General features: G+C 37.0%; 1 long non-coding RNA gene across 2 annotated transcripts in view; it reads right to left on the bottom strand.

Annotated features, from left to right (window-relative positions):
* Window positions 1–15,508, bottom strand: part of LOC109497789 — a 29,427-nt gene that overhangs the window by 11,972 nt on the left and 1,947 nt on the right. For both annotated transcript variants that reach the window (XR_002154214.3, XR_002737239.2), the window contains exons 3-4: window positions 13,195–13,277; window positions 9,710–9,845 (exon numbers count right to left, since the gene is read on the bottom strand). This is a non-coding gene — a long non-coding RNA (uncharacterized LOC109497789). The remainder of the gene's footprint in view (window positions 1–9,709; window positions 9,846–13,194; window positions 13,278–15,508) is intronic.

Raw genomic sequence — 15,508 nt, 5'->3', positions numbered from 1 at the left:
GCATCTATTGAGATGATCACATGATTTTCATTTTTGTTTTTAAGTTTGAACATAATCTTAAATAATGTTTTTTTTAAATTCCTCCACATTTTATGTATATGTTGTCATGTCTTACATATTTTTAAGAAGTTTATTTATTTTGACAGTGAGCATGCACATGTGTGTGAGTGGGGGTGGGGCAGAGAGAGAGGGAGAGAGAATCCTAAACAGGCACAGCCCTACCAGGACAGAGCCTGACATGGGGCTGGATTCCACAACTGTGAGATCATGACCTGAGGTAGACTCAGAGGCTTTGACGACTGAGCTACCCAAGTGCCCCATTTTATATATTTTTACTCATAATTTTCTTGTTCTTTATTTTTGAGTATATTCTCTGCCTCCCCATTTTGCTTGACATTCTGTGTTGTTGCTGTAGATTAGGAAGAGTAGATACTTGTAAACTTGGAAGAATGGACTGTGTCTCCATCTCTCTTGCTTTCTCTCTTTTTTCTCTCTTCTGTATCTTTTGCCATTCTCTGTCTTTTGTTGTGCATAGGCTGTTCAGTCAGCCCTCAGTTCTTCAAGAATTGCTCTCTAAATGGGTATAATATGATGCTGTGTTCTATGGAGGAGGTGAGTTCACAGTCTTTCTACATCACCATCTTGGACCAAAACACTTATTTATGATTTTCTTTAAAAAAAAAATGCCCTTTTACAGAAGCATCTGTTAGACATGTGTCCACTGCTAACTGAAGAACCAGAATATCAAAGGGCCAGCATTCTTTCAAATTTAAAGACAAGGGATGTTTCCTGGAAATCACTTCAGTAACTCTACAATTAAAATTTGCGTACATATTTTTTGCACATTAGCCTTTATCAGTGGGAATTGTTTACAGCACTTTGATGAGACTAAAATAAAGGCATTCACTTAAATTCTGAATACTCAGATTTGTCCACAGGATTTGCGAACAGGAAAGAAAGCAGAAAGGGGAGTAATTCATTTTATAGTTAAGAAAACTAAAGCAGACACATCATTGAGTTTCACAAAGTTAGACAGTAGGCTATGTTAAGTCTAGAACATAAAGAACCTTAAGCCATTTATCTTTGGAAATAAAGTCAGAAGGATTAATTCTCTCATTAATACTTTCTGGCCACAGTTTGTAGTTAGGGAAGTACAAGACTTTTTGGCCTATAAATTAAGTTTTCACCCATTCCCTAAAGAATAATGAAAATAGCTAAATACAAATATAAATAACCCGAAATAAATAATCTGTGGTGGGATGCAGCTTGTCTTATGAAGTGTCTGAATTTTTTACATCACCAAAGAAGTCATCTTTAGTTTCCTTAACCCACAGAAAATAAACTAAGCAATCAAATTGTAGGAAAATCTCATATGAATAGACAGATAGGTTGTAAGTATTTTCCTCTGCCCCATATTTTAAAGAAGTGTTTATATATTTACATACACACATAAGCTAATCCTAAAGTATGCTTGTTTTCAATTTGATTTAAAAATCTCAACTCTTTCCTTTATGACCTAAAAATTAAGCCCATATACATGACTTGAGTTGGAAAGCAAATCTTTTGTAATAGTACATAAACCATCTCCTGACAATATTAGTAACCACTTCCTAAATTCCATGTTATATTTACTTTACCAAACAGGAAATGCAAATTCTCCTTCTTTGTTATTCTTCCATTAAAGATATACCACTTCATTGAATTAGGGACTTTTGTTGAATACAAGCCAACCATTAAAAGAGATTATGAGTACCAAATATACATATGCATCTTACCCCTTTCATTCTTAAAAGTGTGGAAGAATAGAAGAGAATAGGAGAGAATTAGAAAACATCTAAGCAGTCCTGTTCTAAGACAAGAGGACACTTAGCACTTTTCCAGGGCCCCACACTTACATGGGCTTTCATTTGTATTTTACTCCCCAAACATTATTTTATCTTGAAAATATTAGGAATTGGCTTGCATATAAGTATTTCAGTTCTTGATACTGGTCGTTTATCTGAGATTCTTCTTTAGAACCGATGATATATACAGCAAATTAATTGGAAGTTACATTTAACATTTCTTTCCTATCTCCTAATTTTTTCTCCCTACCTCCCTGCCCCGCCCCCCCCTTCTTTTTAGTAATAGCTAAATTGATAATACAAATTTAGAAAGGATCTGTTTGGGGAGAGTAGTGAAAATATAGCAAGAAAGATAATTTTTTAATGATAAAGAGTTTTTATTTATATTGTAGGATTTCCTGAGTGTATAAGTTTGATATTTGTTCACACACACAGAGGATAGAGGGAGGAACAGGAGACCACTGTGGTCCCCCCATCAACAGTGTCACTCCATAGAGCTGGAGCTGTGAACTGGTTGCAAAAAAACAGGGGGCAGTAATAAGGGAGAACTAAAGTGGAAAAGTTATGAAGAAATACAGATAAGTGTTAATTTTATTATTGTTTATTATGCAGCCACTATTGTTAAGTATATCATTAAATGATCATTTAAGCCAACAATAATCTTGTAAATTGGATGCTATTTTTTATCTACACTTCAAAAGTATGGAAACAGAGCTTACAAATATTAAATAACCTGCTCAGGATCACACAGCTATCAAATGGCAGCACCAAGTTGTGGAATCAGGCAATCTAGCCCCGGAAATGTATCCCTTCTCAATGTCTTCCTCCCTCCCATCTTCTCTCAGTTGAATCCAACATATTTCTTTATCATTATTTGTCTTCCCAGGCGAGAAGAAGCTTGTTTCTATTCAGAAAAATTTCAGCTGCATTATCAAATTTTTTTTAAATAATGAGATAAATATGTATAAGCTGGGAGAAAGTAAATTTAACAAGCATTTATCTAAGTGCTTGACAAAAGGTAATTACTTTTATTCTTTTATCAACACTGTGATGTAGGAATTTTATTTTCCCCATTTTGCAGAACAAATTAAGCAGAAAAGTAAACTGCTAAGTAGAGATGCTAGGATTTGCACCAAGGCAGTCTGGCACCAGAATCTGTCTTAACAGGGGTTGACTTGTCCATGAGGCACATGGACACAATGCCAAGGGCCCACCATATTTTAGGAAGACAAAAAATGTTTTAATCTGAATTTTTTTCTAAAATCAGAAGCAAAAAAAGAACATCATAACATTGATTATATAATAAATACAATGAATATGATAATATTGAACATATAATAATTATTCCTTATGCCAACACGGACTCAAAATATAATAATATAATTTTATGTATGTATGTATGTATGTATTTTTCAGTGAAGGAAACAGCCCATGAAAGCAAATGCATTCACAGCCCACAGATGTCGAACTATAGCCATGTTCTAAGCTGCTGTGCTATGTTGACTCTCATTAATATATAAAGTTCATGGGTGCCTGGGTGGCTCAGTAGGTTAAGCATCTGACTTCAGCTCAGGTCATGATCTCATTGTTCCTGAGTTTGAGGCCTGCAGCAGGCTTTCTGCTGTCAGCACAGAGCCTGCTTCAGATCCTCTCTTCCCCGTCTCTCTCTGCCCCTTCCCCACTAAACATGCATGCACTCTCCTCTCAAAAATAGACATTAAAAAAATAATAAAATAAAACAAATAAATAAATAAATACATTTCACATTCAAACATTCTTCAATTTAGTTGTGGAAATAATTTTCTCCCATAATTACCTACTTATTATTTAGCATTCTTCCTATTTCCCAGTTAATGGCATTCCATCCACTCTTTCTAACCAAAAGGAATTAAGAAACATGAATCTTCCTTTTCATGCAGATATCATTCATTACTATTAAACCCCAGACTCAGAATCATAAGACAAAGTGCTTTTGGACAATAAAATGTAGCTGAGGTCAATTTCACAAAGCATAAGACTGAAATCAAGTAAATTATTTCACTAGGCCTCCTTAATTCTATGGAGTGCCACATTTGGTGGTGGGGGTAGGGGTTGATAACATAGATCTGAAAATACTCTGAAAATTAAAAGACAGTTTAAATGTCGCATCCTGATCTGTACTGATGTCTGGCCTTGTTACAATCTACATTTATTTTACTTTTTGTGTGAATATCCATGTTTTACTAGACAAATAGTATTATGTTACATTCCAGAGTTCCATACCCTTTGAATGTTATTCAGTACTCACTGTATTAAGGTATGTATTTTCTTTGCTCTGCAAAAATAATAACGGTTTCAAACAAGAGATTGAGGGCCCATACTTTGTTTTGAGGATTCAGGTTATAATAGTAGTTCCCCACTTCCAGCTCTCAGTCAGGTGCCTGTATAGAAAAATCTTTTCGCGCATTGTTATGTATTGCATATTCATGCCCCTCCCCCCAATTCATATGTTGAAATCCTACTCCCCCAATATGATGATATTAGGAGGTCAGGCCTTTGGGAGATAATTAGAATTAGATGAGGTCATGAGAGTGAAGCACTCATGAATAGGATTAATGCCCTTATAAAAGTTGCAAGAATGCTGGCTTCCTGTCTCTGCCCTCTGCTGTATAAGAATGCAAGAGAAGGCGGGAATTTGTGAACAGAAGAGGGCTCTCCGTGGCATATGACCATGTTGGTTTCTTGATCTCGGATTTCTAGACTCCAGAACTGTGAGAAATAAATTCTTAATGTTTATGGGTTGCCCCACGTATGTTTATTACAGCAGCTTGAATAGATTAAGGCACATACATACACATACAAACATACTTATATAATACAAGCGTGTTATGAGATCACAATAATTTATAGAAGTTTTTCAAGTATACGCCCTTTGTACTTTAAAATTTTTTGCTTTATTTTTTATAAATTTTTTTTCAACGTTTTTTATTTATTTTTGGGACAGAGAGAGACAGAGCATGAACGGGGGAGGGGCAGAGAGAGAGGGAGACACAGAATCGGAAACAGGCTCCAGGCTCTGAGCCATCAGCCCAGAGCCCGACGCGGGGCTTGAACCCACAGACCGCGAGATCGTGACCTGGCTGAAGTCGGACGCTTAACCGACTTTGCCACCCAGGCGCCCCAAAATTTTTTGCTTTATTTTTTAATGTTTATTTATTTTTGAGAGAAAGAGACAGAGTATGAGCAGAAGAGGGGCAGAGAGAGGGAGACAGAATTGAAAGCAGGCTCCAGGCTCTGAGCTGTCAGTACAGAGCCTGATGTGGGGCTCCAATTCACTAGCAGTAAGATCATGAGCTGAACTGAGTCGGATGCTCAACTGACTAAGCCACCCAGGCGCCCCTTAATTGTTTTTTTAATGTATTTTTTTTATAAAATAATTTTACAGTCAAAGGTAAGTAGTTCCCCTCTCCTCTGACATCCACCCATCCCACCCTTGCCTTTTTTGTTATTTTTGGGTTCTTACCGGTAGAAGACTGTTAGCTTTCTGTTAAATCTTATATAGGTTTTTTGTTTTGTTCTCGTTTGTCTATTTATTTATTTGTTTTGTAATTTTATCAATCCCCAGTGGAGAGAACTGATGAACTACTCAACTCTTTGTAAAGAACGCTCTGTTATTCTGAGTGACAATTTATTCTTTTCCTGAGTGAATTCGTTAAGGCTTTAGGTGCCACAGAGACTGAGACTTAGGACCCTACAGATGGAAAAAACAAAACTGGAGATAGAAGAAAGGACTCAGGGGAAGCAAGGTGGGTGGAGGGAATCATTTCATCAATATTAATTGGTACCAATTTTCTATTATTCTTATTATAGCCTTTTCTTAGAAAAGAACATCTTTTATGTCCACATGGTGATATTTAATCAGTATAATTAGTAGCCCTAGTGGTAGACTCCTTCTACCTGCTGCTTTGCTGCTTTGTTTTTGCTCTAATAATTTACACAAGGATTTCACAAACCATAATCCATAGAGCTTTAGTCCTATAAAATATTCTGCCAAGGAAAAATATTAGATGTTCAAATACTTCTGGTAAGTTCATTGTACTGTCTCAACCCTGCCCCCCACCATTTCCATCTCTAGGCACTAAACCACCTCCACTGAGATTTATTTCACTGGGAACATTAGCATAAGGCACATTAGCATATTAAAGGCTCTGATAAGTGCCAAAGGGTTATTTGTTTTGCTTTATTTTAAAGTGATTTAATTGCATTCAACTCAGCTTTTCTTAAATTTTCCCCCTGGCAACTTTTTCCCCCCCAGATAACCCCTATTAGTATTCCAAGATAATATCCTTCCCTCAGGACAAACTTTGGGAAACTGTGTTCCATTTATTGTGCAACCACAGTTGTCAAGATTACACATTAGAAAGTGCTTGAAATCAGACTTGAGCAATTATTCAGCAACCATTTATCCATGGTCTTGAGGTGAATGGGAGTCAAATGAGCCGAGGTTGATGGCTCTTTTCCTCCATGTGCTGGCTCTACTGACTGTGGGTGAATCCTTTCACTTTGTGGGTATCAGTTTCCTTGACTATTAAGCGGGACCCTAATATTGCTGTGGCTGGACTGTCCTCTGTATCCAATGGGAAAATCAAGCAGTCTGTCAAGTGCTTAGTGCGCAGAGCAGAACTCGGTGTTTTTCTTCCCAGCCATCTCTCACGTTGCTCCATTCACAAATGAACGGTTCAAAATTAGCAACAATAAAATTCCAATTAAAAAAAAATCTTTTTTTTCCCCTTCAGGTTCTTATAAATTCTGAGAAAGACATCTACTTTACTTATCTTGGGTTAGTGGGTTAGTGATTTCCATGGCTACTGAAAAATAATTTTACAGGAGACTAATTGCAAAGCAGATCAATTTTTTGAATGAACGTCCTTGAAAATGTCTCTTTAATTTCCATTTAATTGGAACAGATTCATCTGCTGTCCTTATTCATGCAAAACTCCCATTTGACACCACTTAGTTCCAAACTAAATGAGGTAATGTAAACGCTAAAAGCAGCATCACTGCATAGAAACACAAATATTCGGCTCATACTCTGGTCCACAACTGAAAAAGTGAGGAAAGGGGGACTCAGTGGCAAAACAAAGCCTGTGATCCCAACACTGAAAAGCGAAACCTTAACTGAAAGCATAAAAGAAAAAAAAGTAGAATTATAGGCCTTGTCATGACATTTGGAGACAGGATTTGTAGAAGAGAGTAAAAGATTCCATCTTGCTTTGAACGTACTTCTACATTAACTCTATTCCTTCAATGTGTACATGGTACATGCTTAGTTCAAGCCAAGTCCAGTTCTAGGCAGGCTTGTAAATAAAATAATCGTCAAGTCCACTGGGATGCCCTCTACGCTCCAGAGCTTACATCTTGTGTAGGTGGAGGAGAGGGCAAAGGTCAGGAAGCAAACAAAAACTAGGCACATAGGTACACAAGAGAGAAAATTGTAAACAAGCTAAATCCTCTGATGAAAATAAAACAGATTAATATGCTGGAGAGAGAGAGTTAGGAGAAACATGGGGAGATGTCATGAAAGTCCCCTCTAAAGAGGAGTTTTGCTATTAATGTATCTCTCCTTTAGTTTATGCCTTTCATTTGTTTGTGGGACGACCTATTATCTGCACATTTCTCATATAACACAGTGCCTGGTACACTGTGGCAATGAATGGCAAACAGAGAATTTAATATGAGGACATAAATTTAAACTTCAGCCTAAGGGATTTAGTTTAGTTATTACTGGACATATCCCAATCCTGAAGTGTTAAATCCCTAAATGGCTTTGTTACTTTAAGGTCTGGATTTCCTTTCTGTCTTAGTCTGCTCAGGCTGCCATTACAAAATACCATAGAAAAGCGGGGCCTGGGTGGCTCAGTTGGTTAAACATCCACCTCTTGATCTCAGCTCAGGTCTTGATCTCAGTGTGAGTTTAAGCCCCGTTGGGCTCCACCCTGGACCAGAAGCCTACTTAAAATATAGCAACAAGCAAACAAACTACAGAACAGATGCCTTAAATGACTGAAATTTATTTTCTCACAATTCCTAATATTGGAAATCCACTATCACAGTGCCAGCTTGATCATGCTGTAGTGATCTCTCTTCCTGGCTTGGCTTTCCACTGTGTGCTCACAGGGCTTGCTATGAGGAAAGAGGGGGAAGAGGAAGACGGTGAAGACAGTAGAAAGGAGAGAGGCATGTGGGGAGGGAAGAAGGGGAAAAAAAAAAGGGATGGAGGGAGAGAGAGGATGAGGGAGATTGGGAAAGAGATAGCTTTCTCTTTCTCTTGAATCCCTTTTTCTTTCTCATAAAACCAACTAATATGTCTTGAAGGCCTCACTGTCATGACCTAATCTAACCCTAATTACCTCCCAAAGCCCTTGTCTTCCAATCCTATCACATTCACTTAGGGCTTCAACATATGCATTTTCAGGGGGATATCAATATTTAGCCCATAACATTGTTTTAGCAGCTTTAAAAATAGGATGTGTTTACTAAATTGTTCCAGTCATCACTCAATTACCTGTAGAAATACAGCCATGAATAAGATAAAGTCCCTTTTGCCCTAGAGCCTTAAATCTAATTGTAGAAGCCATTTTGCATAAATTAGAATGGCAAATAAATCTGTTCAATGTGTGATAGATTAGACATTTTCTTTAAATTTTGTAATGTTTATTTATTTTAAAGAGAGAGAGACAGAGCACAAGCAGGGGAGGGACAGAGAGAAAAGGAGACACAGAATCTGAAGCAGGCTCCAGGCTCTGGGCTATCAGCACAGATACGTGGGGCTCGAACTCATGAACCACAAAATCATGACCCGAGCTGAAATCAGACACTCAACCAACTGAGCCACCCAGTCACCCCAGATTAGACATTTTTAAGAGAAAAAGTTCTTACAAGTAAGCTTCTAACTGGCCCCCAAATGATCATGGACGCCTGATACTCACAGCTTTGTGCCATCATCAATCTCTCACATCCTACTGGTCTATGTGGCCAGTAGCATAAGGTAGAATTGATGGTTTGTCATTTCCAAGATTATATTGTACAAGACTGTGGCCTCCTTCTTGAGCTTCTCTCTTTTGGATTATTTGTACTTGAGAAGTCATGCCATGAGCAGCAGTAGGGAGAAAACCACATGGTTTAAAAAACTGAGCTATATAGCTAGTAGTCGTAAGGAACTGAGACTGCAAACCACCACATGAGTGAGCTTAGGGGACGATTCTTTTCTAGATGACTGCAGCTCTAGCCCACAGCTTGACGACAATCTCAAGAGAGACCCTGAACCTGGAAACACCCAACTAAGTTGCTTCTAGATTCTTAATTGATAGATACTATGAAGTAATAATTATAGATTGATTTAAGCTGCTAAATTGGGGCGGGGGGGGCGTTTGTTACTCAGTATAGAGAACCAATGCAAGTCTTGGATTGCGGATAGTTTGAGAAACAATGGTGTGGAGCATTCTTGACTATTAGATATTGAAGGTTTAAGTAAGAAGTAGCTAGTTCTTATTAAGCATGGCTGGATGTGTTAGAAAATAAGACCAATTATGGCACTGTAACAAACTAGATGAGCTGTTGATACTTCTTCCAGCTGTAAGATCAAATTATCCAGAATCCAAGCACTGTTATCTCCCATTACGTCAGGAATGAGTCAAATAACAAGAGCTATTTATAATGAATGTCATGGCCTTTTCCTGTATTTTAACCGATAACACTTATTATTTTAATAATTCTGAGTAGATTTCAGTAGGAGTGGGTGTGAGAATGTGTGTATGTACAGGAAAAAAATATCGGTTTTAACTCTAAGTGCAAAAATTATTTTTAGATATCCTCCATACACATACCTGAGGCATGGGATTCTGCTTCCTGAATGCCTTTCTGATAATGCCTTCCTTTATTGATTCAAATGATCCTCCTCTTTCCTAACAAGGGTAAGACTTTCATTCATAAGTAACTTCTTTTCTGGGTGGAACAGGTTGCCTGGAAATACATTTGATAAACCAATAAGCACTGATAATATTTGACAGGATAGAAACAGAGAGTAACTTCAGTTTCGAATACAAAAGTGAGCCAAGACTAAAAACCTGAGTTTTATTTAGAGTTGTCATGCAGATACAAAGAAGATTTGTAGCTTTCTTTGATGTGCTTACATGAAATGCCTATAGTCAAATGGCTATTTTTAAACTTGAGAGGAAATTCAGGACAAAAGGAACATTTTAAATATAAAAGGGAATTCGGAAAGATCACAAAGAAGTGAAATCACGATTACAAAGTTCAAAGACACATTGTTCTTCAAATGCCAAGAATCTGACTTAAGTATCATTGGTGACCCTCATTCAAGGGAGACTTTCTAGGTTTTAAGGAAGCTATGGACATGAGGCCATTCTTTTGCCACCTTTTCAGAAAATGCTGTGTTTTGGGAAATCATTCTTTTTTACTTTCTTGAGATGAATTCCTGTGTGTGCATTCTTGTCAAGCAACATTTTCTCTTTCAACTACTACGCTACACTTTGTGAACTTAATAAGGAGATCTTAATAGCAAGATCATTGGCCTGTTGTGTCAGGAATCAAGTCAGCCAAACCACCAGAGACCAGGGAGAGGATTTTGATGTGTCAGTCCCCTGCCTGTGCAGGGGAAATACTGGAGACCAGGAATTGGCCCCCACATAGATAGGAAGGTAAAAAATTGTTCTAAACATGGGTAAGAAGTCAGGCTGAGTGTTCCCAGGTGTCAAGGACAGTTCTAAAAGTCATCCCTAAAGTCATAAGGATATAAATATGACATATTTAGGCCAATGAGGACTAACAGAGTGAGATCTACTGTCTTATGTCATAGTAAAGTTCCAACAGATAAGAAAGGCAACTTTTATGGAGTTCCAACTCTGCAGTTTAAGTACAATGGCTCATTTCTTCCTCACAGCAGTTTTGAAAAATAGGTTTTATATACATTATGCAAATTTACAAGTTGAGTCTTAGAGAGATAAAGTGATTTGACTCGTGTTAGAGTCAGTATTCAAATCCATGACTTTCTGATGCCCCGTTCTGTTACTACTAGATGGTATTTTCCCCCATGTGGTTGAGGTCAACACAGCCATTGATTAAAAATAAGAAAATTGGGGGATTGCTTTTGTAAGGGATCTCAGGGCATCTACTACAAACCCTTGATTTAATAAATTTTTTAAAAATAGGTCACATTGATACAAGCTATGATTCTGAATTCTGTATTTTAGATACATTAATGTTGGTCATATAAATATCAAAGCCTTAGAAATCACAAAGAATGTTTTCTTAAAAAATGAATTAAATGTACAAATACGAAAAATATATGTAGTTGAATGCCACTTTCAATTTTCCTTTTGACCATAATTTTAAGAGCAAAGTTTTATCTAAAAACCATTTGTACGTGGGTAATCAATCAGCCCTTTTCAATTGTCCAGTAAACTTTTGTTTTCAGAAAGTAATTGCTCATAACATTGCTTCAATATTTGAAATTTGTTTATATTTGTACAGTAAGGCAGTTCAGCAGGATGTTGTCCATTTACTGATTCTTTCATCCTGCAGCAAGCATTAAACACCTTCTATATGCCTTTTATGACTAAGAACACACTCGTAATCAAGATCCTAATGAGTTTATCAAATGAAGTACAGTCTGAAACATTTATACATAATTTAGGACTATGGAAAAATACCGGCTTTGAGAGCCCATAAGTAGTTCTCCTAATTCTACTTTGGGGATCATAACAAGATAAAACAAACTCTTTCCAGGAAGACTTTCTAGAAAAGGTACTTTATGAATATTCCTACCAATGTCTAATACACATAAAAGGTTAACTTGTTAATGATTTAAATTTTTCTAAATCAAACTGTATCCCAGAAGAATAAAACTCCATTTCTAAAATGGACTTTTAAAAGCCTTTTTTCCTTTGTTAACTAACCTTTTACATTTGAGGAAAGCAGGGAAACCACACCTGTATCTCTTGCGGTGGTTCAGAAAACAACTCTAAGAGTAGAGCTTGGTGACCTTTGTTGTTTTATTGTTTATTTTATTTTTTTATTTTATTTTATTTTAGCTATTTAAAGTTGCTAATACCATGCTTTCAATTCTAAAAGATATGCAAGGTGTCCTTTTTTAAAGGAAGGCAAATGATTTGTATTTTGTTCTTTGCTTATCAGTTATTCCAAACCATGTATCACCTAGAAGTTAAGACCCCTGACCAACAACATATATTGCTGTTCTACAAATGAGAACGCCTATGATTCTTACAAAACAAATTATAATTTAAACTACTAATTCATTCATTCTTTTAATGGATTAAAGAAATAGGACTACAATACAAGCATATTGTAACAAGCCATTGTAAGTTCTAGAAGAAAAATTTAGTTACTTTTTACATCACACCTCCAATCTTATCTACTGGAGGTACAATAAAAGATGGATATGTGTCTTTCTTTTTGATGATAAAAAGAATCAATATGTTAGGGGCACCAGGGTGGCTCATTCGGTTAAGCATCCAACTTCAGCTCGGGTCATGATCTTGCAGTCTGTGGGTTCGAGCCCCATGTCGGGCTCTGTGCTGACAGCTTGGAGCCTGGAGCCTGCTCTGGATTCCGTGTCTCCCTTTCTCCCTCTGTCCCTCCCCAACTCACGCTGTGTCACTCTCTGTCTTTCAAAAATGAATAAATGTTAACAAAATTTTTAAAGAATCAATATGTATAGATAAATACAGTATCCATAAAAAGAAAAAAAAAAGAACTATAAATATATATTATACATTCTCAGTTGGCAGTGATATTGCCCCCAAGTGTTGAAAATTGATTCTTGGAGGAATGGATGTTAGGTATTACAATTGTTTTTGACTCTCCCAAGAATTACAGGACATGAACAGATATACAGTGTATCTGTGGTATTAAAATTTAATGGGAGGAGGGCAATTAGGGATAAAAAAAAAAGTCTGAAAGGGCTCCTTGGGGGGCAATAATGAAAAATGTTGAGAAACATTGGTATATATATATATATATATATATATATATATATATATATATGTGTGTGTGTGTGTGTGTGTGTGTGTGTGTGTGTGTGTGTATCCGTATTTGTGTATATAAGTACACTTTTATGTACATTATTTTTTTTATTTTGAACAAAAATAGGATATATTATTCTCTCTATTCTGTCTCTTTGTTCATTTGACATGATCTGTCACATGTAAATTAGGGCTGACATATGCAAATACTTAAAGAGTTCAGGTGAGTAACATAACAAGAAAACCAGGGGTTGGGGAAGAGTACAGACCATAGCAAAATTGAGATCCCATGCTCCTTTACCCTTTACCTCTTAAGGAGTAGCAGTGTCCAGCTCCAGCTAATAGTTGCCATGAAAGAATATTCTCTGATTTGACAAACAATACTAGAAGTCTGAATTAAAAAAAAAAAAAAATTAAGTGTTAATTCATTTTTGAGAGGCAGAGAGAGACACAGTGTCAGTGGGGGAGGGGCACAGAGAAAGGGAGACACAGAAGAGACATTTCTCCAAAGAAGACATCCAGATGGCCAACAGACACATGAAAGAATGCTTAACATGGCTCATCGTCATGTAAATGCAAATTAAAACCACGGTGAGGTCTCATGTCACTCCTGTCAGAATGGCTAAAAGTCAAAACACAAGAAACAACAAGTGTTGGGGAAAATTTGAAGGAAAAGAAGCTCGCATGCACTGTTGGTGGGAATGCAAACTGGTACAGCCACTGTGGAAAACAGGATGGAGTTTCCTCCAAAAGTTAAAAATCAAACTACCCCTGTTCAGGACTACTGAATTAGAAACTCTATGGATCTATCCAGTAAGCAGAATGTTTAATAAGGAATTTCTTATGCAATTTCAAGTTTGAGGACCAAGGACATTGCATGCTTTTTAATGGATACATAACAGAATTGAACTCCAAAATGTGAAAGCATCACACTTTGTTAAAACCATTCCCTTATTATGCCACATCTTCTTTATCCATTCCTCAATCAGTTGATGGACATTTGGGCTGCTTTCCTATTTTGGCTACTGTAAATAATGCTGCTGTAAACATAGTTGCTGCATATATCCCTTTGAATTAGTGTTCTTGTATTATTTGGGTAAATAGCCAGTAGTGCCATTGCTGGATCATAAGGTGGTTTTATTTTTTAACTTTTGAGGAAACGCCATCCTGTTTTCCACAGTGGCTGTACCAGTTTGCATTCCCACCAACAGTGCATGCGAGCTTCTTTTCCTACAAATTTTCCCCAACACTTGTTGTTTCTTGTGTTTTGGATTTTAGCCATTCTGAAATGTCTGTTCATATCTTCTCCCCATTTTTAATTCGATTATTTGTTTTTTGGGTGTTGAGTTTTATAAGTTCTATACATATTTTGCATACTAACCCTTTATTGGATATGTCACTTGCAAAATCTTCTCCCATTTCATAGGTTGTCTTTTTAGTTTTGTTTATTCTTTCCTCCACTGTGTCTAATTTTAGGATCTAATAGATATTGTCCATTTTAGGATCTAGTAGGTATTGTAAACTTATTTTTAAAATGTTGCAGAGAGGCACCTGGGTGGTCAGTCGGTTAAGTATCCAACTTCAGCTCAAGTCATGATCTCGTGGTTCCTGAGTTCCAGCCTCGCATCAGGGTTTCTGCTGTCCACACAGAGCTCACTTCGGATCCAGATCCTCTGTCTCCCTCTCTCTCTGGCCCTCCCCCCTGCTCTCCCTTTCTCTGTCTCTCAAAAATAAATAAGCATTTTAAAAAATGTTGCAGAAAGTCAAACTCTGACCAGCAATATATGTGAGCATGCTTATCCCAACATTGACATCCCTGGGTATTAGAACATTTTTTAATGCTCTTCATTTTTTTAATGTGTATAATGTTCTGACTTAGAAAGCAGCTAAGAATTTTTTCTAAATTTTCTTTTTTCTTTTTCTTTCTTTTTCCTTCCTTTTCTTTCTCTCTCTTTCTTTCCCTCTCTCCTTTCTTTCCCTCTCTCTCCTTTTTTCCCCCTTCCTTCCTTCCTTCCTTCCTTCCTTCCTTCCTTCCTTCCTTCCTTTTCTTTCTTTCTTTCTTTCTTTCTTTCTTTCTTTCTTTCTTTCTTTCTTTCTTTCTTTCTTTCTTTCTTTCTTTTCTCCCTCTCTCTCTCCCTCTCTCCCTCTCTCTCTCTTTCTCCCTCTCTCTTTCTCTTTTTCTTTCAGAAAGAGAGAAAGGGACAGAGAGAATCTTAAGCAGGCTCCATGCCCAGCCGACTTGGGGCTGGATATTATGACTAACGGCGAAATCATGGCCTAAGCTGAAATCGAGATTTGAAGGCTTAAAAAACTGAGCCACCTAGGTGCCCTGAGAAGTTTTTAGTCATGTGTTTGCATTTCCTCCTCTCAGAGAGTTTGCAGATATCCCCAAGCTGACAGTGGCAGGGTTGAGAGGTGGGTCAACACATTGTATACAGTGTCAATTTTTTTCATATCCTTACCTTCTTCCTAGGGTCCACCCTCCCATCAAATCCCTGTTTTCTTCTCACAGGGAGCCCACTAAGCCATTCATTATTTTGCGCCATTCTGGCAGGTCTCTAAGTTTTCCTTTGGAATTATATTCATTTGTTTATTTCCTTTGCCCATTTACCTACTTAATAG

The sequence above is a fragment of the Felis catus genome, chromosome A2, assembly GCF_018350175.1.
Source record: "Felis catus isolate Fca126 chromosome A2, F.catus_Fca126_mat1.0, whole genome shotgun sequence".
NCBI lineage: Eukaryota > Metazoa > Chordata > Mammalia > Carnivora > Felidae > Felis > Felis catus.
The sequence above is the reverse complement of the archived record's forward strand: the minus strand, read 5'-3'. Positions and strand labels throughout refer to the sequence as shown.